Source organism: Triticum dicoccoides, chromosome 1B (assembly GCF_002162155.2).
Source record: "Triticum dicoccoides isolate Atlit2015 ecotype Zavitan chromosome 1B, WEW_v2.0, whole genome shotgun sequence".
Lineage (NCBI taxonomy): Eukaryota > Viridiplantae > Streptophyta > Magnoliopsida > Poales > Poaceae > Triticum > Triticum dicoccoides.
The window spans coordinates 465541832-465569461 of NC_041381.1; the positions used below are offsets into that span (position 1 = coordinate 465541832).

The window sequence follows — 27630 nt, forward strand, 5'->3', positions numbered from 1 at the left end:
GGTTCCGCCGTAGCCCACGTTTCTTCTTTGAAACAGCGTGGTTCGAGGTCCCTGACTTTGACACTATCTTTAGGGAAAGATGGCTGAGGTGTGTTCAAGCCACGGGCCAGCAGCGCGGCCCTTTGGAGTTTTGGACCGCGGTCGGGGGACGCCTGCGCGCAAGCCTCAAGGGATGGGGTGCGAACCAAGGATGTGACGACAAAGTATTAAGGGCGCGGCTTCTCACTGAGATTGCAACCCTTGATACCCAAGCTGACTCGCGCCCTTTCTCGGAGCAAGAATGGGCGCACCGATACGCCTTAGAAGGGCAAGTCGAAGCGTTGCTTCGATTGAAGGAGGAATATTGGAGGCGTAGGGGAGGCCTCAAGTGGACGCTCAAGGGCGATGCGAACACTGGTTATTTTCACGCGTACGCGAATGGTCGCCGCAGAAAATGCCTAATCCTTAGACTGCAGATGGAGCAGGGGCTCCTTCTCCAGCAATCAGAGATCAGCAAACACATCTATGACTTTTACATCAGCTTGATGGGGACAGACGAACCTCAACGTGCGTGGCTGCGAGAGGACGTTTGGCTTCCAGCACAAAAAGTCTTAGAATCAGAGAACGGTGAGTTGGGGCTCGCGTTCCTCCCAAAGGAAAGAGACGATGCAATCCAAAGCATGAAAACTGACACGGCCCCAGGGCCCGACGGGTGGCCGGTGGCGATGTTCAAACACTTTTGGCCACTATTGCACGACCCCATCTTCGCGGTGTGCAATGGCTTCATGCGTGGCTTCATGGATATAGCTAGGTTAAACTATGGAGTGCTCTTGTTAATCCCGAAAGTGCCTGGTGCAGATAACATTCGCCAATACATGCCAATTGCGCTCATTAATGTGCCTTTCAAAATCTGCGCCAAAGGGTGTGCCACTAGGCTTACTCCGATAGCCCATCGCACCATTAGTCGAACTCAATCTGCTTTCATCCACGGTAGAAACATTTTGGAAGGTCCGCTAGCGCTGCAAGAGACACTTCACGAACTTAGACCAACGCACGAACCGGCGATTTTACTCAAACTCGACTTCGAAAAGGCTTACGACCGCGTCAACTGGGATTTCCTTCGACAAATCCTAACTAGCCGAGGCTTCTCGTCGACATGGGTTCACAGAGTCATGCAGTTGGTCTCGGGGGGCCAAACTGCGGTCTCGGTGAACGGAGAAGTAGGGAACTTCTTCAGGAACAAGCGTGGCCTACACCAGGGTGATCCAATGTCACCGCTTTTGTTCAACTTCGTGGTTGATGCGCTTGTGGCCTTGCTTCGTAAAGCAACGGAGGCAGGCCACATCAAAGGGGTGTTGGGGCACCTCATCCCAGGGGGATTTCGCACTTACAGTATGCGGATGACATGCTTTTGTTGTTCCAACTGGACATACACAACGTGGCCACGATCAAAGCACTGTTGATCACCTTCGAACTCATGTCGGGACTCAAGATCAACTTTCACAAATGTGAAGTGATGCCCATAGGGCTCGATTCGTCTGAGAGCAGGCGTATCGCGGACCAGCTCAACTGCAAACTAGGCAAACTCCCGTTTACCTACCTGGGCCTCCCGTTGGATGCCAAACGTATCTCGATAGATGGTTGGGCCCCGCTTTGGACCAAGGTCGGTGGGCGGGTGTGTCCGTGGAGGGGGAAGTTTCTGTCCTCCACAGCTAGACTAATTCTCACGAATGCGAGCCTATCCTCGTTGCTGCAGTTTGCGATGGGGTTGTTCCTACTGGCAGAAGGCGTTCATGTCAAGATGGACACACCCATGTCCCGATTCTTTTGGGAAGGGACGGGACCAAAACGCAAGTACCACATGGTTAGATGGGACGCGGTGTGTCGTCCCAAGGACCTCGGGGGGTTAGGGATCACAAACACTCGGATCCTTAACATTGCTCTTATGTGCAAGTGGATTTGGAAACTGTCGCAGGGGGCGACGGGCCTGTGGGCTGATCTGCTACGCGCTAAATATTTCCCGAACGGGAATTTCTTCGAAGGCAGGGCGCGGGGCTCTCCCTTCTGGAATGATCTTCAGGCGGTTCGCCCGGCTTTTGCTCTTGGCGCCAAATTAGCAATTGGCAATGGCCGCTTGGCCCGCTTCTGGCTCGACCTGTGGGTGGGAGGGGCGCCCCTTTGGGAACAATTTCAGGACTTATATGTCCTGGCTGTCAACCCGGAGCAGAAGGTAGCTTCGGCACTTGCCTCTAACCCCTCGGAGATCCATTTCCGGCGCGAGCTAACGGGCCTGAACAAGCTCTCTTAGAGGAGTTGCTTGCTCTCATTCAACCGGTGACGCTGTCCTCTTCAGCCGACACGGTCACCTGGGCTCTCACCTCGTCCGGCAAGTTCACGGTCAGGTCTCTTTATCGCAGGCTGTGCCAGGGCCAGGGCCCGGCCTTCCCGATGCCGTCGGGCCTATGGACTGCGCGAATGCCGCTTAAGATCAAGGTGTTCTTTTGGCAACTTTTCCGCAATAGACTTCCCACTTCGGCTAATATTGCCAAACGCAACGGCCCGTCTTTCGGACTTTGCGCAATTTGCAACACCATGAAGTATGCGAATCACGTGTTCTTCCGATGCCCTCTAGCGCGTTTTGCCTGGAGTGCAGTCCGTGAAGCCACCAACTCCACGTGGGACCCGCACTCAGCTGGGGACCTAGCGACCATAGTTGCATCGATGAATGGCGGCAGCAAGCGCGTGCTTTGGAGCTGCCTAGGCGCCTTGGCTTGGGCTTTGTGGCTCACCAGGAACAAATTAGCAATCGAGGGAATTTTCCCTTCTCACCCTGCTAATATTCTTTACAAATGCAACATTCTTCTGCAGCAGTGGAGTCCGTTGGCGAGGTGTAAGGATGCTGAGAGAATGAAGCAAGCTCAAGACCGTCTTCGCCAAGTCTACCTTTTGGCTAGGGAGTCAATCACCACTCCTACGTTGTGAAGTGGTTATTTTGTCTCGCGAGCGAGCCTGCGTGCTCTATGCTCTTGGCTTTTGGCCTGTAATAGACTCGTTGTGGACCGCATGTGCCTTTTGGCCTGCCGCTAAACTCCCGTGCCTTCGCGCATGTATGTCCTGAGCCTCCGCGCTCGTTTCGTTCAGTTTCTAGTCCTGTAAATGCTGCCTAAGTTGTGGGCTTTATTAATTTAAAGCCGGACGCCTCTAGCGTCTTCGTTCTAAAAAAAGTCCCACGCTCGAGTCCGCCCCTTTGATGCATTGTTTTTTTTTTGCAATTTATTTCTCCTCCACACACTGACAGGTGGGACCGCATATGTAGAGTTGATTAGGCTGCCATGTAGGAAGTCTGACCGGTCAGCTTAAACAAGATACAAAGTTATACGCTGAGTCAGTGACCGTATAATCACCGCAATGCGTATATAATGACCGTATTCTTAAGTACAGTGACTAAAATGAACTCTCAACACAAGTACGGTGACCACTGATGCATTTTACTCTCCAACAAATTAACTGACTAGAGTGTGTTTTTTTCTTCACCTTTTCAAAGTATTTTCGCAAGAAAAAACTCTTCTCAAAGTAGCGCCAAAGTAGATCTACAGCGCGAGGACCGGCAGATGTATTTTGCTGGAAAATGGAGAGACGTGCGCCTCCTCTTCCCACTTCACAGTTCACGCTCTAGCCCCAGCCCCCCCACCTCCGGAGACCCCGATCTCCGGCAATGTCGCTCCACCAGCGGCCGCACCAGAAGCCGCTGGGCGCCGACTCCCTCCCCGTCTCCACGGGCCCCGCTAACGCCGCTCCTTCCCGCCCCCTGCCCCTCCTCACGCTCCCCTACCTTTTCTCCCTTCTCGCGCTCCTCCTCCTGCTCGCCCTCCTCTTCCCCTGGGGGCCGCCCCGCCACTCCGCGCCGGCCTCCCCGTGGCGCTCCTACACGCTCCAAGACGCCGCCGCCTTCGCCGCGGCCTCCGGCAACGGCACCATCATCCTCGCCGCCGTCTCCGGGCCATACCTCCCCTTCCTCTCCAACTGGCTCATCAGCGTCCGCCGCGCCGGCCGCGCTAACCAGGTGCTCGTCATCGCCGAGGACTACGAGACCCTCGACCGCATCAATGCCGCATGGCCCGGCCACGCCGTCCTCGTGCCCCCCGCGCCCGACGCCCAGGCCGCTCACAAGTTCGGGTCGCAGGTGGGGAGAAATCTCGGTTACCTTACCCCCCACCCAAGCTGTTCGATGAAATGTCCATGTGTGTGACCGTGCCTGCTCTTGTGTGCAGGGGTTCTTTAACTTCACCTCGCGGCGGCCGCGGCACCTGCTGCAGATTCTCGAGCTGGGGTACAGCGTCATGTACAATGACGTTGACATGGTGTGGCTTGCCGACCCGTTTCCATATCTAGTTGGCAACCACGACGTGTACTTCATGGACGACATGACTGAAGTACGTACAATTGTTGTGTTTGTTGTTGGGGCTGTTGGAAGAGCATTTGATGATGTGGGAATTGTCAATGCAGGTGAAGCCACTAGAGCATTCACATGCGCTGCCGCCGCCAGGTAAGAAGGGGCGGCCATACATTTGCAGCTGTATGATCTTCCTGCAGCCAACAGAAGGGGCAAAGCTGTTGATGAGGAAGTGGATTGAGGAGCTCAAGGAACAGCCCTGGTCGAAGCAAGCAAAATCAAATGATCAGCCAGCATTCAACTGGGCTTTACTAAAGACTGCCGGGCAGGTTAGGCATGAACATCTAGATGTTTTCTGTGGAAATTGAATTTGAACTTTGTTTCGTGCATTTGCTTGAACTGATCATATGCATTTGTTTCTTCGCTTGAATAAACTAGTGGCATGGGGGTATCTGGTCAATGGGTTCATGGCTGCTTAAAGTTTAAATTGATTTTCATGTATGCTCTGTAGTCTAGGTTAGCTGAAGTACCAAAGAACTCAAATTTTGATATCAATCTGGACTGTGTAAAAGGCTTGTTTAAAATGTACACAATCTTTGCCTATATTTTCCTGTACATTTTTAGAAACAGCACTGATGTTCCAAACTTCTAATATATGATTTTTTGTGTAAATGGATTTACCTCTACATGTGCATCATTGTGGTTGTGTGAACTTGCGTTCTTGCAGTTGTTACGTGTTATCTTATCTTTTTTGCCAATGTTTTTTTCTCTCAAGGAAAGCGGTAGGGAGCGACTCGCATCCTTGAGAAACATGACGTAGCAGCATTAGGTGGAGTCATGTTGAACTTGGACTTAAGTTTTTCACTTCTTAGTGTCTCGAAATTGTCCAACCAGGCTCAAGTCCTACGTCGAACAACCCCCCTAGGCCAGTCATGATTAGCTTAAATTCTGTTTATTGTGCAAGGTCATGTTACTAAGAGATGAGAGTTTGTGTCGGATGTATACCTGGCCATGGGATACCCGGCCCTAAAAAGCCCAACCCAACCCGGCCCGGTCTTGCCCACAGGCTGGGCCTGGGCCTAAAATCTGAGCCCGAAGGCTGGGCCCAGCTTGGGCTTGGCATTTTTGCGTTTTAGGGAAGAGGCCTGGCCCGAGGCCTGATGGGCTTAGGTTTTCTACTACGGGCTTTATTAGGCCCAGCTCGAAGCGCACCCCGGCCCGACTTATGGCCAGGTATAGTCTTTTTTAAAAAAAAAAATAACGTTGGCATTTCATTGATTAAGTAATAAAGTCATATAATGTCTCCCGGATACAATCCGGAGCAGAGTACGAAAACAGAAAACAAACTAGAATTCTTACAAGAGTTGGCCAAAACATGGGCCACTAAATTACATTGACGACAAACATGCTTGAAGGCTGAAGATGTGAAATCTAGGGCTGCTTGTTTGATATCCATAACCACAGGGCCGACATTCGAACGGTCCCGAATATTAGAATTGATTCGTTGCACCACAGAGAGACAGTCAGAGGCGAAAGTTACATGCGTGAAATGTTCATCTCTAGCCAGAATGACTGCACGGCCAAGCGCTAAGGCTTCCGTCTTCTCTGGATGAAAATCTCCAAAAAGGGGCTCGGAGCACGCGAGGGTGCACTGTCCCTCATGATCCAGCGCCACCACACCCAAGCCAGCCTTGTTGAGATTAGCAAAGCAGCAGCAGCAGAGTAAATTAAAACAGTACCTTGTGGCGGCGGAGACCAATTGGAGCTAGAAGCATGAGTCTCACGCCTATGAGCAGGTACTGTTTAAAAAGATGCACCATAATCATCTCCATATATGCACGTATCTTAGCAGCTGAAACACGTGGATGAGGGGCCTCAGCTTCATTCCTAGCAGCATTCCTAGCTTCCCAAATGTGCCAAATGCTGAAACACGTATTTTATCAGGAATTTTGATAGACCAAATAGACTTCGAATTTTTTTCCTCAACCTGACAGTCTGAAGATTGATACCTTCCATCACGACTGTGAGCTAAAATGAATCGCTTCGACCGTGCTAAATTGCACGCTGACCGAACAGAATACTCCCCATATTTGGTGGCCGGCCAGCGAACAAAACAGGCTGATTGGAACCTGGAGTATAGCAGCAGCAACCCGTTCACTGAAAAAAGCCCGTACAGATTCCTGATTCCATGTACCCGTATTTTCATCAAGCAAAGAATGAACAGTAGCACTTGCAGGAATTGGAGAAATTGGATGTAGTAAACCCGGAGGGATGGATGGAATCCAGTGATCAGAAAGGATGCGAGTTCGCCGATCATCTCGAATGCCCCAACATGCCCCTTGTTTCAGTAGCTCCCGTCCATGAAGGATGCCACGCCATGTGCTGGAAGCAGAACGAGGTGCCGAAGCATTCCAGAAATCACAACGAGGAAAATACCTTCCTTTGAGGACACGTGCGCATAAAGAGTCAGGCTCTGTCAACAAGCGCCATCCTTGTTTGCCAGCATCGCTTGGTTAAATAAGGCCAGGTATAGTTGGATGTGCATGTGATTCGTAACGGATTCGCCGTGGCCGCATACACGAGGGAGGCGGTGGTCAGGCTCATGTCCAGGTGGACACTGCGCGACCCCCATGACACTAGGCATACTAGTTTCATAGAGGACAGAATCATGTTTATCTTCTGCTCAAGTTTTTGGTTCACCAAACTCTCTAGGCTAGTAGGGAACAGTTTAAATCCGTGTTGTGCAAGGTTGGGATACTGAGATAAGATTAGTCTGTATTCAGATTAGAAGATGGATACTATATAACTAAGGGGTTATGATCTTCTAATATCTAGCAAGAAATTATCTTTCCAATCTTTCTTCTATCCTGCATGCATCATCTCTTTCACGGTAATGGCCCAGAGAACCAAGGGTTATCAACCTCGACCTCCTGTACATGTTATTTTTACTGGGACGGGGCACAATCGGGCAATTTGGAGTTGTGGACTAATCATTTTATCAGTGGAACATCTGCCGACAACTTTTCTACCATCTGGAATTCGCTGTATAAGCATCAACCATTTATTGGAGCTGCTATAGTGGACAGATAGAGGACAAATTTAAGAAACATTTGCATTTTTTTTGCAGGAACAAAAAAAACAACATTTACAATTGTGAGTTAATCACTCATATGTCATGATTACTACTCCCTCCGTTTCTTTTTAGTCCCGCATATAAGATTTGGTCAAAGTCAAACTTTGTCAAGTTTGACTAACTTTATAGGAAAAAATATCAACATCTACAATACAAAAGCTATATGTTATGAAAATTAACTCCACAATGCATCTAATAACTTTGATTTTATAGTGTGAATGTTGATATCTTTTCCTACAAAGCTAGTTAAATTTTACAAAGTTTGACTTTGACCAAATCTTATATGCAGACTAAAAAGAAACGGAGGGGGTACAGCGAATATGGTAATGGCATCATAAGGCACTTAATAGATTAAAACTTGAACTTTATGAGAAGGTGGTTGAAGTTGATCTTTGACTTGATGAGGCTTTAGATATCTGTTACCTCTTCAAACTGATTCCGCTTTGCTCAATGTCCATTTTATCTAAAATGTGCACGGGAGTAACTGTTCCAGCATGGATTTAGCTTCTACACTGTTATCTTTAATGTGAAATTCAGTTGACATGCATTGGTTGTACTAAGCTTTGCCATGTTTAAAATGTACTTGTTCAGTAATAACCTTTTCAGGAAGTTTGTAACTGTTACCTATATGTTTCCCTACAAATATAACATATTTACCAGTTTTTTTAATCAATATCCTTGCTGCATTTAAGTTTTAGTTTACATTCTGCAAGTATCTTCGGGAGGTCTTTTATGGATGGAAACAAAGTCATGGTAAATGACAAAGGGTTTTATTCTGTTTTCGCAAAATATTTTCCTGCATCGCTGCCGCTGCAACAGATAATGTCATTTGTAAAACTACTAATATAAGATATGCTTGCAGGTGGACGTGTATTTACTACCTCAGTCTGCTTTTCCAACTGGAGGTCTATATTTCAAGAACAAAACATGGGTCAAGGAGACAAAGGGCAAGCATGTCATTATACACAACAACTACATAACAGGGTTTGAAAAGAAGATAAAACGCTTCCGTGATCATAAACTCTGGCTGGTGGATGAACACGGTGACGAGTCACCACTTGGTAAAATATGAGCAAGCTGTAAAGGCTGGAGTACATCTATCCTTGCAGCAGCAGCATCGCAGTTTTGTGGATGGTGTCTGCCCAACCAGATGTTGGATCCACCACATGGAATTCAACAATCGAATTCGAACACCAGATCCATATGCAGAAGACTCCCTTTGTACATCAAGGCCCTCAGGGGCTACGCTTTCTCATGCAGTTCATCTTTCTGAAGTACATCTCTGTAACTGGAAATGGCTGGTCGAGGAGACCAGTAAGATTTTGTGGCATGAATGAAGAGATTTTGTGGCCATGAGTATCGTGTAAGTCCATGGGTTAATTCACTGGGTCTGTATAGCATTGTAGTTTTGTGAATTTGTACTATTATTGTTACTAAAAGTGCAGCATTTTTGTACACTAGATCTCTCCCAAGTACAGTACTATTGCCCCTCATCTTTTAAAGGCATATTGATTCAATTGTGACCGTGCAAGTTTCCATAATCAACATTCTCATCTTTCAGATACGCCTCCAATTATAGCAACAGAATCCTAAGCTAGCGTCGCCGGGAGCCAGAACAAGTCCTGTTGTTGGACCCTTTCCTTTGATGCCTCCCCCGCTGGAGCAACGCCGTTGCCTTGGCCTCACACAAGGAACACCGGCGGCACGCACGCCCCCCACATATACTCCCCCCAGCCCCCGTGCTTGCATGTGCACAAGAAACCTCCTTTCTTCTCAGCACAGCAGGAAGGAAACCCACCCTCCTACGTGGACAAAGATCAGATCAATGGGTCAGGCCGTCGCCAAGGCGAAGCAAGGTATGATCGAGAACACTAGCTACCGGGTCCATCGCGCGATCTCGGGTCAACCATCTTTGCAAATGCTTGCTAGTTTTGCTTCTAACATGAGTGATGTTTCTGGTAGAGGCCGGGCGGGCAACGCAGAAGAACGACAAGGACGGCAAGGCTGTGGCCAACCGTAATGACGCCAAGGAGCAGCTCATCGAATTTATGGATAAGAACTACGATAAAGTCAAGCCTACGAAAACCTTCGATGAGTTTTACCATGCCATCTTCGAACTCATCGAGTAAGCCTTCTTCTCAACAGTTGGAGAGCACTGCTAGGAGGAGCTGCTAGTGCAACGCATCATTTTGTTTTAGTATCTACAGCCTACATATTAGTAGTACTACAGTTGAATTATTATTGGATACATGCAGGAATTCTCGTATGATTCCTAAGCCTTTATGGATTAAAAGTTCATGCACGCGTATAAACAGGTACTGCTCCCTTGGTACAATGGTACACACAGAGAAAACGACGTTTTGGGCATATCTTAAGTCAAACCTTGCAAACTTTGAAATATTTTGCTTGGGAACTTGAAAGCCATATGTATAGATTTTATTTCGAGAAATGATTTCTGAATATTATAATAATTTTGTTGTTCGTTATACATATACTGCAGTACAAATTAGTCGTCGAAGTTATATTCTGAAAAATGTGTCAATGTCCAAAACGTCTAGTGTACCCAAGGGAGTAGTATAGTAATAGCCTTTGGTCAGATTCGTAGCATGCCGTCAATGCCAAAATGTACCTCATCCATTCAGAATTTCAAACATATTCAGCCAGCTGAAACCTCATCGATGGTGTTTTATATTTAAGAAAAATACCTAACAATTTCTATCTGTTATTTTGCATTCCACTTCAGACAGTTTTGTGAGGAACAAGGGCAGCTGCAGTACAGGATGCCATCAAAAGATAAGCTCGCGGAAGTGTACAAGGTCAGATATATACCCTCTTCTTTTTTAGAATAAAGGAGGCTCCTCTGCTTTATTTGACATAGCTTCTCAACAGAGCTTAGAATCTTTCTTTGGTTTCAAATCTTTCGAAATGGCTAAAAAGAAAACGTTTGGGTGCCATCATAACTTTATACTAAACTTAACGATTTTGTTTCCCTCTCGTGCAGGCTCTTAGGAAGCCGGATGGAGTAAACCTCACCAAGGGTCAGTTCCACACGATCACCGAGAACCTCGTCACGGTGCACAGCTTCAGCTTCGGCAAGGCCGCCTTCGACGTGCTCGTGGTCCTCTTTGGTGCGCCGATGTGCGCGCTCCTCGTCAAGAGGGTCGTCCCCGGCCTCAAGTCCTTCTCCGACGACGTCGTCATCCCGGTGGCCACCTCCGGCGCCGTCGTGTACCTGGCCAAGACCAACAAGCTGTGAGTCGGCGGATTATACGAGTGTAACTACTACTACTAGCTTACCACAAGAAGAAAAATAATGTGTCGAATCGTAATGATGCAACTGTGTGGTGGCTCGATCGCGTCCAGATTGCAAAATCTATAAAGATGATTGAAACTTTTAGTGATTTTTCTCTGTTCTTACGGGGGCATGTGTGCGTGCGCCCGCGGCAATGTTGCAGTATAAACGTTTTTTTCCTTCAAACCAGAAAACGGTAATGTTGAACCTGACGTTGGGTCATGAAAACTGCGGAGGAAGCAAAGTAACTTGGACATTCTCGGTCATGAAAGGAAACATATGCATCAGGTGTGTCTGAGGTCAAGTGAACCACTCAAAAGATCAGCCGAAAAATTAACACACATGACACATGAACATCAGGATTATCATGTGAAAAGCCCTCAAGTTGGGGTAAAAACAACGGACTGAACCATCCAAATATTATGCAACAAGTTATGCTCTAGGTAGCACTAAAGGCTTTCATACATCAAAAGTGTTACTCTAATCCCGAGCACAAATACACCCGTATGGATAATAAATTTCGAGGGTAGGGTTTTCGTGTTATTTTACCAGCTCTCCAAAGCCAACCACTCCAAATCGCAGATCGCTGCCTTAGGCCGAAGATGTATGAACCTGAGTACCAGTTTGTCGAATCCGAGAAGGATTTGTATGGATCTAAACACTGTGTATGCATACTTGGGGAAGAACTAGGTATAAGGCCGACACGGGGAGCCATTTCTTCTGTGTTCTCTTGTGAATTAGGAAATAACTATTTGTCAATTGCTAGATTCTGGCCAGCCCAGAAGAGACACATGGTCATGAACTATGTTTGTGCATGCGTTTTGTGGTGCATTTGGAAATATAGAAATTCCCTAGTTCTTAACAATGTTAATTGGTCTGATTTAAAGCAGTTTTGGTGGTTGATCCATATAACAATCAATTAATGGTTGATACTCTTCAAGGAGGAACCTTTGGAGAGGTTAAAAAGGATCTCACATCAGTTATCGTTGATCCCCAGTTCTCCCTTTCAACTGATAGTGGGGTAAGGACCAACAACTTAGACACTAAAGGTGTTTTAAGCCAGGATGCACTTGCTAATTTTTTCGCTGGAAAGGGGTTTTGGGGTTTAACGTGGACTGGGTACAAACCACAACACACCCTCTCCTCTGGGGAGTCCAAAGAAGATCACCAAGTTCTCCACTGCATCAAGCCTTGTTACTTCCCTGGAGCTGCCTCACTCGCTAACACTGCCGATCAAGAAGATCAAGAGTGGAGTCCTGCATCAACTTCAAGCTGTGAGACTTGGCCTCGTTCTGAGTGACAGGAAGTCAGGAACATAACGCTTAGCATCTGATGGAGGATAGACGATAAGGATGGTTTCACAACCATCGAGAGTTTAGCTTTACTTTATGTTTTCTGTTTAGTTTGTCTGCTTATGCCGCAGACTTGCAAATTTCTGCTCTCTATGCAATAAGTTCATGCTGGGGTATTGGCCTTTCAGCATTTTTTGCTTTAAGTTTGGTTTTGAGACATGCGTCTGGTTTCGTTTTCAATGAAAATGGAACCGGAGGCCTTGTGCACTCCTGATAGTCTAAAGAGAGTATCAACGTATATGTGTTTGAGCCATTTGGCCAAATGATAAGGGGATTGAATGAATTACAACCCTATAAGGCGGCTATTAGACACGACAACGGTAAGAAATGCAACAGTAAATTAAAAGTAACTATGGTGTATCCTTGCGAGTCATTCGATGCGGATGGTGTATTGTTGGATAACTGATTGAAGGGGTGAATGCCGAACCGAAAAACCGGGACCAACACCAAATAAACCGAAACCGAGTATTTTGGTTTCTAGTCCAGTCAATAATCTTCCAACCGAATTTTATCGGTTTCAGGGCCCGGCCACCCGAATTTACCAAATAACCGATAAATGGGCTGAAGTTTGTACAGCCCACTTACATCCAAGTACCACTTGACTCCATGTTGGGTGCAGCATGATGGCCCACACGACCTTGTGTGGCAACTACTCACCCTCACCACGTGAGCGCAAACGCGTATGTAATCAACTTTAATTGCCATGTCTATCATGTATCATTAAATATAGTTGCCATGTGTGTAACTAATTGAAGTTGCCACGTGTGGTCAAACCATAGTTGCCATGTATGATCAACCATAGTTGCCATATGTGATTAACTAGTTACCACATATGCACAATGTGTAACTAATTGGTGTTGCCACGTGTAGTTAAACACTTAAACCATAGTTGCAATGTATGGTCAACCATAGTTGACGTGTGTGATTAACTAGTTGCCACATATGCACACCTGTAGTTGCCATCAATCAACGCGTGAGCGTCGTGTGGGCGAAGAGCAGTTTCACCCACAAGTTCGGACGAGCGTCCTGTGTGCGTTCGGGCAAGGAGCGCCCACACGTGCGGCACTAAATAATAACGCCCACAGACGCTGGGCGGTTACGTGGCTCTCGACTCAGATGACAACAACTTCAATATTCGTGGAAATGAATCGAACGACATCAATTGTGTTTGGGCCATGTTGAATTTTTTCACACGTGTGAGCGCTATCGTTTAGGAAAGAAACCATGGTCCCATCTCCTTCCACGGAGCCGCCAGCGCCAGCCCTTCCCCACTCTCAGGCCAACTTGTAAGTGCATCTAGTGCCCCTTAGTGATTTTGGTGTATTGAAGACTTATAGGTTAAGGGACTAATATGTTTGTGAGTGTACACAGGCTCTATAAGTCGATGAGGAGTTTGATATTTACTATGAAAGTTGACCCCTAAAAATGTATGTCTTCAGCTGAAGACTTTGGTTCTCCTGAAGATTTTGAAAGTGAAGAAATTGGTGTGACCTTGAAGACTTGGATATTCATGCAAGGATTATGAACCGTGAAGACTTTTGTTTTCGTAGTTTCATTTTCTCTTTCTTGAGTCATAGGAAACACTGTACTGTTAAAGGGGGTCGAGGTAATACTAAGGAAACCGATTTTCAAGTGATGCTCATCTCAAAATCCTACACCTACCCAATTCTTTCGAGTGAAGCCATTGGAAATCTCATATCAGTTCAGTCAATTTCTTCAGTGACAGAGACGAAGATCTTCTGGTCTCTGAGGAATTTGTTTTGACTGAGGAGTTAGGAATTTTCCAGTGCGAATTGCCTACACAGTGAGAAACATGATAGCCCTGAGGAATTTGATACCTCAAATCCGACCGTTGCTGTGCTAAGCACCAGCTGTCCAAAATATCCTACCACCTAACGGTCATATCATTGAAGGACATTTATGTCTTATCATGTCGGGCTACTCCCTAGGCTATAAATAGCCGCCCCCTACAACCACTAGCTGGTTGGCTACTCTGAGAGAAACTGACACTTGTTATTGAGAGCATCCCATCCTCCAAGGACTTTGAGCGAAAATCATCAAGTGAGGAAAACCCAAAACCCAAACCCAAACACCTACAAACCCAAAGTGATTGAACATCACTGAAGAGATTGTTCCTGTATGGAACCGGCGCTTGTTACCTTTGAGGACTGTGTATCCTCCAGATGGTTAGGCGTCATGGTCTGAGCATCCAAGAGGAATTGTGGATCGCCGAGTGACCAAGTCTGTGAAGGTTTGGAAGTCACCTGTGAAGACTTACCATGAGTGTTGGGCGAGGTCTATGTGACTTTAGGTCAAGGAGAATACGATGAGGATTGTGTGTCCTTGAGCTTAAATACTCAGCCGCTCCAACTAGACGTACAACTGTCACATCAGTTGAAACTGGTCTACCAAATCATTATCTTCACCAAGCCAACTGGTTCTATTTCCTCAACCCTTTCATTTCCTCATTCTTGTGTTGATGAACCTGATCATTACTGTTTGAAGATTTTGACTAAAGACTTTCTTTATTTTCTCAATCCTATTTCTTCAGTCACATGGTCTTCAACCTGCTTATCCTGTTATCACGCTTTCTGTACTCTATATTTGTTTTTATTTCATCATGATGACTATGCTACTGTTCTGTTATGCTTATACCTGAGTACTTATTCCGCTGCTAGTGTGTCATTACTTAGGAATTTCTTCACCTAGAAATTTCTCAGTGACAAATTTGTAAAAATCGCCTATTCACCCCCCTCTAGTCGATATAACGCACTTTCAATTGGTATCAGAGCAAGGCACTCATTTGTTCTGTGCGATTTTGGTTTAACCACCTGGAGTTTTAGTTATGTCGACTGCAGGTATGATCAAGGTCTCGGCTGGGTGTCCTACCTTTGATGGGACGAACTACCCCTACTGGAAGAACAAGATGCGCATGCATCTTGAGGCAATTGATAACGATCTCTGGTATATTGTGGAAAATGGTGTTCCCTCATTCACTCTGTCTGTGAATGCTATTGATGTGAAGAGATTCAAGCAACTCGATTCTCAAGCAAAGAATATCATATGTGGCAATCTGATCAAAGGACAGTACGACATAGTAAGTGCTTTGGAAACTGCTAAGCTGATTTGGGACAGGTTATCCAAGGTCAACGAAGGAGTCTCTACTCAACGTGAATCCCGAGTTGGTGTTCTTCGCAATCTCTTCAACTGTTTCAAAAGACTCGACAATGAAAATGTTCAGCAAACCTTCGATCGCCTCACTGACATCTCAAATGAGCTTTGAGCACTTGGTGGCACTAATATCACCGACCATGAGGTGGTGAAGAAATTGCTGAGATCACTTGATTCCTCATTCGATACCCTTGCACTGATGATTCAAGAGCGAGCTGATTACAAGTCACTAGATCCCGCTAATATCCTCGAGAGGTTAAACACTCATGAGTTCCAGCTTGCTGAGAAGAGATCTCTCTCTAGCTTTGGAAGATCACGTGCACTGAAGGCCAACGCAGTCTCTGAATCTGAAGGTGAATATTCTGGTAGCATCCTTGGTGACCCTGAAGAACTAAGCCAGGAGCTAGCAATGCTCGTGAAGAAATTTCAGAAGTTCTCTCGCCGCGGTCGCTTTGGAAAGTCTTCAAGGAGTGATGATTCCTCATCCCGTGACTACAAAAAAAGAACTTGCCACAAATGCAAGAAACTTGGTCACTACATGTTTGATTGTCCTCTGTGGGAAAAGGAATCAAAGAAAAAGAAGTACAAAGATGACGATTCTGATGACTCAAAGAAGAAGAAGAAGAAATCTTCAAAGTCTTCATCATCAAAATCCTCAAAGTCTTCATCTCACAAGAAGAGCAGTTCCAAGAAGGCCCGAGCATTCATTGGAAAGGAAATGGACTCTGAAGCTAAATTTGAAGAAAATGTGGAAGAGGAGGAATCTAAGAAGTTAGGCACTGGTGTGGTGAGCTTAGCCATCCTACTGCTTACGTCAGCAAGTCCATCTTCAACACTGAAGAAAATGACCTCCCCAACTCTGCTGACAAGAGCGCTGATGACTATGCTCCCACCTATTGCTTCATGGCAAAAGGTGCCAAGGTACTCAAACATCCCCCCTCTGAATCTAGCGAGGATGAATCTGATGACAATCTCAAACCAAGGTATTCCAAACTTGCTAGAATTGCTGTTAAACAACAAAAGGCTTTGGAAAAGATTAAAAATTTGCTAGACAAAAGCGATGACCTGTTGGGTGAGGAATTGAATCAAACTAAGACTCTGACTGATAATCTTTAGAGACTCCAGTCTAGGTTTGACAACCTTCAAAATCATCATAACACTCTCTTAACTGATCATGAGAAGCTTTCTTATGAATTTCTTCAGAGAAAGCAAGATCTTCAGAGAAATTAAGAGTGAGTTATGAAGATCTTTAGAAGGAAAATGATTCATTGCTTGCTTAACAGATTAGTTTCGCCCAGGAAGAATTTATTCCACCATGTCTGAAATGCATTGAGCATGAATCTGCTAATTCTTCACTTGAATGTTCAAATGCTTCTATGGCTGCAAATTCTTCAACTGTCTCTATGGTCATAAATTCCTAGGATACCACAAGTATCACTAATGATAATGCAGGGTTGAAGAAATTGTATGTCACAGGCATATACAAAAGCCTCAAAGGACATCAGAATCTTTGTGATGTTCTCAAAAAGCATATCTTGGACAGAAACCCTAGGAAAGAGGGTATTGCCTTTGAGAGGAAACTCAATGCTGATGGGACCTACTGGAAACCTGAGCAGTATCCCAAAACCTCATGGGTTGCTGTGAAGGGACCTTCCATAGATCCATGCACATTATCTGGCTTTACTTGTGAATCTTCATATTCCTCTGATGAGTCATGTGACTCCAACTATAAACTGTTCAAAATCAGAACGGTGAATTATTGCTCGATATGTTGGAACTAACTGCAGGAACGGCCCCCCTATGAAGAAAATCTGGGTTCCCAAAAGGTGCCTTGAAAATCTTCAGGTGAATGTCATCATGACACCACCCATGAAGAATAGGAACCCCAGATCAAATTCTTCATATGGATCTGTGATGCCCCGATTCAATCATACACTAATCATGCACGCAAATGTGTACGATCAAGATCAGGGACTCACGGGAAAATATCACAACACAACTCTAAAATAATATAAGTCATACAAGCATCATAATACAAGAAAGGGGCCTCGAGGGCTTGAATACAAGTGCTCGATCATAGACGAGTCAGCGGAAGCAACAATATCTGAGTACAAACATAAGTTAAACAAGTTTGCCTTAAGAAGGCTAGCACAAACTGGGATACAGATCGAAAGAGGCGCATGACTCCTGCCTGGGATCCTCCTAAACTACTCCTGGTCGTCGTCAGTGGCCTGCACGTAGTAGTAGGCACCTCTAGTGTAGTAGGAGTCGTCGTCGACGGTGGCGTCTGGCTCCTGGGCTCCGAGGTCTGGTTGCGGCATCCGAGAAGAAGAGGAAAAAGAGGGGAAAGAGGGAGAAAAGCAACCGCGAGTACTCATCCAAACTACTCGCAAGCAAGGATCTACACTACATATGCATGGGTATATGTGTAAAGAGGCAATATCGGTGGACTGAACTGCAGAATGCCAGAATAAGAGGGGGATAGTTAGTCCTATTGAAGACTACGCTTCTGGCAGCCTCCGTCTTGCAGCATGTAGAAGAGAGTAGATTGAAGTCCTCCAAGTAGCATCGCATAGCATAATCCTACCCGCGATCCTCCCCTCGGCGCCCTGTGGGAAAGCGATCACCGGGTTGTCTCTGGAACTTGTCTGGGTGTGTTTTATTAAGTATCTGGTTCTAATTGTCATAAGGTCAAGGTACAACTCCAGGTCGTCCTTTTAGCGAGGGACACGGCTATTCGAATAGATAAACTTCCCTGCAGGGGTGCACCACATTTCCCAACACGCTCGATCCCTCTGGCCGGACACACTTTCTTGGGTCATGCCCGGCCTCGGAAGATCAACACGTCGCAGCCCCACCTAGGCCTAACAGAGAGGTCAGCATGCCGGTCTAAATCCTAAGCACGCAGGGGTCTGGGCCCATCACCCATTGCACACCTGCATGTTGCGTGGGCGGCCGGAAACAGACCTAGCCTCCCTAATACAAGAGCAGGCATTCCAGTCCAATCCGGCGCACGCCGCTCAGTCGTTGACGTCTAGAAAGCTTCGGCTGATACCGTGACGTCGAGTGCCCATAACTGTTCCCACGTGGTTGGTTAGTGCGTATAGGCCAGTGGCCAGACTCAGATCAAATACCAAGATCTTGTTAAGCGTGTTATTTATGAAGTAACCGTGGACACCGACCAGGGCCAGTTCCACCTCTCACCTAGGTGGTCTCATCCTGCCATGTCGCTCCGCCACAAAGATCCACTCAGAGGGACGTCGAGAAAGTATGTCCTTTCAGCCCCCAATCCGTGAATCAACCACGGGTACTCAACGAGCCGACCCGACTTTAGTCACCATCTTTATAGTATGTATGTATGTATAGTATATACCCATTATCACCTCCCGAGTGATCAGGGCCCGATATTATAGCAAGGCAGACTGACAAGAATGTAGGGCCTCTGATGATAAACTAGCATCCTATACTAAGCATTTAGGATTGCGGGTAAGGTATCAATAATTGTAGCAACAATGACAGGCTATGCAACAGAATAGGATTAACCGAACAGTAACATGCTACACTACTCTAATGCAAGAAGTAGAGAGAAGAATAGGCGATATCTGGTGATCAAGGTAGGGGCTTGCCTGGTTGCTCTGGCAAGGAGGAGTCATCTTCGATGTAGTCGAACACACGAACATTGACAGCGATCTCGGAGTTTACCGGAAAGAAGTAATGGAGGGGGAACACAATAAATAACAGAGCAATCAAATGTAACACAAAGCAAGATGCGGCAATACATTGTGCTAGGTTGACCTAACGCGGGGATAGGTGATACCGGTGAAGGGGGGAAACATCCGAGAAAGTATTCCCGATGTTTGGCATATTCGGACAAACGAACCAAGGGGAAAGGTTGCAGGTTTGCTATGCTAGGGACGTGTGGCGGATGAACGAACTGCGTATTTGGATTTGTCTCTTCGTTCTGAGCAACTTTCATGTACAAAGTATTTTCATTCGAGTTACGGATTATTTTATATGATTTTTCAAATATTTAAATAAATTCTGGAATTTCTGCATTTAATTTAATTCGAAATAACAAATAGACAAATTGCTATAGGTACACAGGAGTGTACCCAGCAATGTGTGCATGTGTATGACATGTGGGGCCAGGGATTGGGTTGACCCAGTCAATATTTTGACTAGTCCAAAGTGAACAGTCTATGTGGGTCCCAATTGTCATGGACTCATTTTAATTAACAGGTTCTTGACTAAATTTACTTAGCTTAATTTGGGGGTTTTAGGCTAAACTAATTAGGGCCTCCCTAATTAATAAGGGGGTCGGGCCCATGTGCCAGTGGCCCAAATCGGCCTCTCCTGAGGTTGTGCCCGCACGTACGTACTCATAGAGTACAACGCCGATGACCATGGTGCTGGCCGGGGGAGGGCTCGGCACAGGGGCGCGAGCAGGCCCGGGAGGAGGTGGACGCCGCCAGCTGAGGCGGACGCAGCTGCGAGCAGTGGGACGCGCAGGGGGGTAGCGGCAGCCTCCGGTGATGTGGTGCTAGGCGGCCAGAGCAGTAGCAGCGGCAGCTAGCAAGGGCCTGCAGCACAGCAGCAGCGCAACAGGGGTGGCACGGCTGGGCGCGCGCGTGCGGGAGTGCGGCGAGCAGCCAAGGACGGCCTGAGGGTAGATCGGGAGCGCGGCCAAGGCACACCGAAGCGAAGCTTCGGCCGCGGCGGCCTAACTCGGGTGGGGCTCCTATAGCGAGGGACTCGAAGGGGAGAGGCAAGGAATCGGCAGAGGGGTTCACAACGAGCCTGTAGAGGTGCTAAGTGGGCTCGGGGAGGGCTCGACGGCGCCGGAATCGAAGACGAACGGCGGCGGTGGTCCGAGGTAAATGGAGATCGATCCCGGCAATGTAGGGGTCCCAGCTTGAGCTCGTGGTCGAGGAGGACGTAGCGGTCGCTGGCGGAGCTTCTGGACGCCTCGGCGGGGCGCGAGGACGACAGAGAGCGCGTGGGCGACAAAGAGGTCCGGCGGCGTCGGGGGCGTTCCCCCTTGCCGATCCAAAACGAGATCGAGAGGTGGGGGAGAGACGTGGGAGAGTGGGGGGAGTGGGGTCTCGTTGGGTTAGGGTTTCAGGTAGTGGGGTGTATGTGTAGGCCGGGGGTGGGCCGACCGGCTGGGCTAACGCCCAGTTGGGCCGAGGGGGAGTTTGACTTCTTCTATTTAGTCTTTTCCTTTTCTTATTTTTCTTTATAGTTCTTGTTTAATTGTTTTCTTTTAGTTTTAAATTGTTTTAGTTTATAAAGTATAAAAATAGTTCACAATTTAGTACTAATCATTATGCTACTGCCCCATTAACTTTTGGGTAACTAAATGAATAGTTTGTTATTTTACAAAATACAAAAGGCATTTATTTGATTGTTTTACCTACTGTTTAATTACTTTAGTGCATTTAAACCTTTTAAAAAATGTGTTTTCATCACGACAATTACCTATTCATTATATGTCATCTCACGAACATTTGTTTTAATTTTTTAAAACTTTTGTTGTTTGCCTTTATTTTAAATTTGAATTTGGATCATTTTTGAACCATCGCGAGATTATCAGCAGTAATCGAAGTGGTGTGGCATCATCAGCAAAGAATTACTGTAGCGTAATTATCCGGGCGTCACAATTCTCCTCCACTACAAGAAATCTTGTCCCGAGATTTAAGAGGCGTAAGGGGGAAGGTTCTGGTTACGAAATTCTAGCGAGTGTTCTCGGTCTTAGTTGCTCTCCTCGAGGTGGTCAATCCACAATGCTGATGTCTTCATATTTCAGCCTGAGGTCATCATGATGAAGTTGGCATACTTTCTTCGGGAACTCCATCGTACTTACAAAAATGATAAGGGGTAGCTTTGGAAGAACGAAACTCTACAAGGTGGTTATCTGGTTTATAACTCAGGGAATATGGTAGAAAGTAACTCTCAAGTTGAAACTTAAGAAAATATTGAGAGCAAAGTAATAAGGTACAATAAGAAGTTTCAAGCGGGTAGGCAATCGTTCGATGCCTGAAATAGGGCGAGAAAGGGGCTCAAAGCAACGGAAATAAGTATTGTGCCTGATACCAGAATTGATGATCTCTCGGAAGGTGACTCGTGAATTACATACGAGGCCACGCGCAAGGAATAACTATGGAAACAGGGGGTTTACAGGAGAGTCAGGTTTCAATCCCGTGGAACCGTGGGTTATGGGCCACCATGTGGTTAAAAGTAGGAAGGGCGTTGACATCTTGCACGGTCACGATAGCAAAACATGTTAGAGTGTAGCCTATCAGTTATGTCGGCAACAATGTCGGTACCAAGGGCGAGGGACGAAGAGAACTATTTTCCTGCTCGTTGAACGAGGCGGACCAATAGGCAAAGTTCTTGTCTATCGATGGTTACCAGAATGTCATCGGCAAAAGTAACAGGGTCTCACTGACATACTGGTACAACAAGGTGTTTACATAAGCAGTAGAATGCTACTGCTTAGATCATATAGACCTCAAAAAAGGTTAAACCAATCAATGGAAAGGATAATACAATTATCAATTTAAATAGAACAATGGAAAGGAAAATGTGTTTAAATACATATTTCAGGGGTATATCCTTCCCAAGGACAAGCAGAGCATGATATCCATGACAGGGTATAACGTAGAAAAGCCTTTAGGAAAGGGGAGAGAATTTTCATGACATTACCCATACAATGGTGTTTGGATAATTGAGCAAGAAACATTTAACATTGGGCTTCAAATGTTCTTGTTGAAAATCGGAGTACCACAAATATGCTTCGGGATAGAATTGACATGGCCACTAGGTAAAGATCAGACTTTGGATACCCAAAGGATCCATCAGGAACAACTTATAGAATAAGTCTTACAATTTCCTCATGGGCGAATGGCTATCCTTGCAAAAGAAATTATAATGATAGGTCCTCCAGCCAGGGGGTGTTAGGCATGACATCATATTACCGGGGCATCAAAGGACCAACATCATAACTCCTGGAAAGTTGTCCCAACCATCATATCTGACCGAGATTCAGATCTGATTGGTGTCATGATACCTCAAACTCAGGATGTCCGAGAAGAAAAGGTGCAACACAAATCGACGAAATGACATTGGAAGATTCTTGAGAAATGAACCTTGGAAGCAAGTTCCAAAACCAGAGTTAGCATTAAACCAAGGAGAGGATGAGGAGGTGCCTGATGGACTCAGCGACATATCATCGAGATTTCCAAAAGGATGGATTTCCACAATTATGTGAACAAGGCAATAACATTTGTCATATCAAATGATATAATGATGTATGCTAGAGGGAAAAACATAACACAATTAAACATTGGCTGAAAGGTGCATCCGAAATATGGGCTTAGGTAGTATGATCAATGTTAGAATGGTGATTCGATAACCAATGGCCTAAGAATGTAATGTCGACCATTAAATTCAAAGCAATAGGGTTGCTAGAACTTTTGACTTCGCACATCATAGTTCAATTGTCGATTTTCCAGTTAGAAACAACACGGGGACCAAGGATTGAACTGAAATTGGCAAGAAGTATCACTTGTACCAAGATTTCATAAGGGATGGTGAAATTCTCACGACATTCTTGACATAAAAGATGGTAATACTCCAAGGTAAAGAAGATTAATTGCTGGATAGCAAGGATCTCCAGGTATAACACAAAACACGAACAAGTTTGTGTTGGAGGGAAAGCAATAATGTTGTTGATGATAACACAAATCATCGAGGGGCAAGGATGGTACTTGTCATCACGAATTTGATTGATATTCTGAAAGGATTCAAAATGTAGATGATGATCACGACAAATTTTGTCGAGATATTTCATGAAGATGTAATCAATCAGCGATGACATCAAGTCAAAGGAATGATGAAGCAAGATGTTATTGGAACCACGGTTATGACACAAACTCAAAATCAAGCTTGTTGTTTAAAGTGAAAGGGTATGACGAGGAAATTGCTGGATAGTAAGGTTATTTCATCGTCGAAAATTGTGCTCCGGGAAGGACCAGGTAGCACAGTTAAAATTTAGCACAAAATGATATAGCCGATCAGGCTAGGAACAACGTGATGGAGTACTAAACTTCTCAACCACAAAGTACTAGGAGTGCCAAATCACAGGGGTGATTTGATTCACTAATCGATGTTCTCGGTTGACGACAACCCAAAACCCGTGGAGTGACTATGCTGGGGAAAGGCACTACTTCATCAGAAATGCATAAGATGTAGTGCAATCGGTTGATATCCTCGAGATACCAGGGGGTGATACTCGAAGGTAGATCAAAATAGAGGTTGGGCAGGTGTATTGATCTGCAGAATGCAAGTACTTTAACCTGCCCAAGAAATAGAATCAAAGGAGAATCAATCATGGTCGGAACAACGACTGCAAAGGACCAAACATAGATACAAGATGAACTTATAACAAGGGGAATATTATTATCACAAGAAGCTTCCATGATAAGATCTACATCGTGTCCATGGGCATGAACACAAAGTTCAAGGTCGACTCCCACTTCTCTAATGCATAACCTTTCATCACTTCTCGCCTTCAATGAAGTTGCAGAGTTGAAATTTTATCTGACATAACATCAGTAGAGTATGACCCGTAGTAGTTTCCGGGTTCACACAGATTAGAAAAGGCATAGGTTCAACCCATCAGGGCCTCTTAGGAACGTATACCACAAACTTAAGGAGTAAATAACACAAGCTCGAAAGCAGAGCATGTTCGACAAGGCAGATAATACAATTTACCAAAGGCATTATGTATCCGAGAAAAGACTCACAAAGTTATTGAATAGGAAGGATGTTGTCGGATAAAATCCGATAAAGTAACTAGTGGTCCACAAGGGATCTGATGTGAGTATCATACTCAACCAGAAGAAGAAAGAATGCAAGAGGGTTAAATTATAGAAAAAACTGACTAACTCAAAGCTCAATTGCACAAGAATTATGAATTCCCAGTCAAGGGATCAGAAGCAACGCTCTGATTAGGGATGGATAAGTTGAATAGTCTAATGGGTACAATCGACGGCAATTTGATTGGTCGAGAACCAGCTCGAGTTAAAAATGACGGCTGAGCCGGAAAGATAATTCATAAGGATCATCTGATGATTGCGGGCATTCGCAACATATTGAATCAACAGACCCAAAATGATAATGACAAAGGATGCCAACGAAGATTACTAGATATATGGAATTAACCATAACACAGGAAGGTAAGAACTTCAGTAGCAATAAGGTGCCGAGGATTTTTAGAAGGTCGAATAGCATCTCAAAGAATTTTTGTGAATTACATGGATCAACTAAGGATGATTGGATACTTGGTAAGTGCAAGAAATTATCCGTAGGGTGTATTCATGTGGTAAGAACTGCAAGGTAGTAAGTTCAAAGGATTCTCGGAGCAACGGAGAGCAGTTCGGGGCATCTTGTAATAACAAGATCAATGGGACTGAATGTAAGAATGGCAGGTGTTTACAGTTATTCATAAGGATATAACAGTGGTAGGGAGTTTGTAAGGGCGGTGGGCACAAGTGTCTCGGGAGAACATCATAGAGTATCTTCGAAATCTTCTGGTGCACTAAGCAATCATCTGGAGCGAGGGCTCTCCGGGAGGAAGTAGTTACGAGAACCTAGAGCCAGTGTTAGTAAAATCATTTAACCCGAATAGAGGAGAGATCCGAGTCCTAGAGTAAAGGCCGATGAGTAAAAGATCCTAATACCATCCAAATGGCGACGTGGGCCCGTAAGACACACAACCATGTTAATAAAAGTTTTATAGTGACTAGACTCGACTTCAGCCAAAGAGTGTGGAAGGGGATTCCTACAGGCAGTCGGCTCTGATACCAACTTGTGACGCCCCCGATTTAATCATACACTAATCGTGCACGCAAATGTTTACGATCAAGATCAGGGACTTACGGGAAGATATCACAACACAACTCTAAAAATAAAATAAGTCATACAAGCATCATAATACAAGCCAGGGGCCTCGAGGGCTCGAATACAAGTGCTCAATCATAGATGAGTCAGCGGAAGCAACAATATCTGAGTACAAACATAAGTTAAACAAGTTTTCCTTAAGAAGGCTAGCACTAACTGGGATACAGATTGAAAGAGGCGCAGACCTCCTGCTTGGAATCCTCCTAAAGTACTCCTGGTCATTCTCAGCGGCCTGCACATAGTAGTAGGCACCTCCAGTGTAGTAGGAGTCATCGTCGACGATGGCGTCTGGCTCCTGGGCTCCGACGTCTAGTTGCGGCATCCGCGAAGAAGAGGAAAAAGAGGGGAAAGAGGGAGAAAAGCAACCGTGAGTACTCATCCAAAGTACTCGCAAGCAAGGATCTACACTACATATGCATGGGTATATGTGTAAAGATGCAATATCGGTGGACTGAACTGCAGAATGCCAGAATAAGAGGGGGATAGCTAGTCCTATCGAAGACTACGCTTCTGGCAGCCTCCGTCTTGTAACATGTAGAAGAGAGTAGATTGAAGTCCTCCAAGTAGCATCGCATAGCATAATCCTACCCGGGGATCCTCCCCTCGTCGCCCTGTGGGAAAGCGATCACCGGGTTGTCTCTGGAACTTGTCTAGGTGTGTTTTATTAAGTATCCGGTTCTAGTTGTCATAAGGTCAAGGTACAACTTCGGGTCGTCCTTTTACCAAGGGACACGACTATTCGAATAGATAAACTTCCCTGCAGGGGAGCACCACATTTCCTAACACACTTGATCCCTCTGGCCAGACACACTTTCTTGGGTCATGCCGGCCTCGGAAGATCAACACATCACAGACCCACCTAGGTTTAATAGTGAGGTCAGCACGCCGGACTAAATGCTAAGTGCGCAGAGGTCTGGGCCCATCGCCCATTGCACACCTGCACATTGCATTGGCGGCCGGAAACAAACCTAGCCTCCCTAATACGAGAGCAGGTGTTCCAGTCCAATCCGGCGCGCCGCTTGGTCGCTGATGTCTAGAAGGCTTCGGTTGATACCACGACGTCAAGTGCCCATAACTGTTCCAGCATGGTTGGTTAGTGCGTATAGGCTAGTGGCCAGACTTAGATCAAATACCAAGATCTCGTTAAGCGTGTTATTTATGAAGTAACCGTGGACACCGACCAGGGCCAGGCCCACCTCTCACCTAGGTGGTCTCATCCTGCCATGTTGCTCTGCCACAAAGATCCACTCAGAGGGCCATCGGGAAAGTATGTCCTTTCAGCCCCCAATCCGTGAATCAACCGCAGGTACTCAACGAGCCGACCCAACTTTAGTCACCATCTGTATAGTATGTATGTATGTATAGTATATACCCGTGATCACCTCCCGACTTATCATGGCCCGATAGTATAGCAAGGCAGACTGACAAGAATGTAGGGCCTCTGATGATAAACTAGCATCCTATACTAAGCATTTAGGATTGTGGGTAAGGTATCAACAACTGTAGCAACAATGACAAGCTATGCAACAGAAGAGGATTAACCGAACAGTAACATGCTACACTACTCTAATGCAAGCAGTAGAGAGAAGAATAGGCGATATCTGGTGATCAAGGGAGGGGCTTACCTGGTTGCTCTGGCAAGAAGGAGGGGTCATCTTCGATGTAGTCGAACACACGAACATTGACAGTGATCTCGGAGTTTACCGGAAAGAAGTAATGGAGGGGAAACACAATAAATAACAGAGCAATCAAATGTAACACAAAGCAAGACGCGTCAATACGTTGTGCTAGGGTTGACCTAACGCGGGGATAGGTGATACCGGTGAAGGGGGGAAACATCCGGGAAAGTATTCCCAGTGTTTGGCATATTCGGACAAACAAACCGAGGGGAAAGGTTGCAGGTTCGCTATGCTAGGGATGTGTAGTGGACGAACGGACTGCGCATTCGGATTCGTCTCGTCGTTCTGAGCAACTTTCATGTACAAAGTATTTTCATTTGAGTTACATATTATTTTATATGATTCTTCAAAGATTTAAATAAATTCTGGAATTTCTGCATTTAATTTAATTCGAAATAACAAACAGACAAATTGCTATGGGTACACAGTAGTGTACCCAGCAATGTGTGCATGTTTATGACATGTGGGGCCAGGGGTTGGGTTGACCCAGTCAATATTTTGACTAGTCCAAAGTGAACAGTGTATGTGGGTCCCAATTGTCATGGACTCATTTTAATTAACAGGTTCTTGACTAAATTTACTTAGCTTAATTAGGGGGTTTTGGGCTAAACTAATTAGGGGCTCCCTAATTAACAGGGGGGTCGGGCCCATGTGCCAGTGGCCCAAAT

General features: G+C 45.8%; 1 pseudogene; it reads left to right on the plus strand.

The window, feature by feature from the left end:
- Nucleotides 1-3635: 3635 nt before the first annotated feature.
- On the plus strand, nucleotides 3636-10902 carry LOC119341547 (annotated as a pseudogene).
- Nucleotides 10903-27630: the final 16728 nt, after the last annotated feature.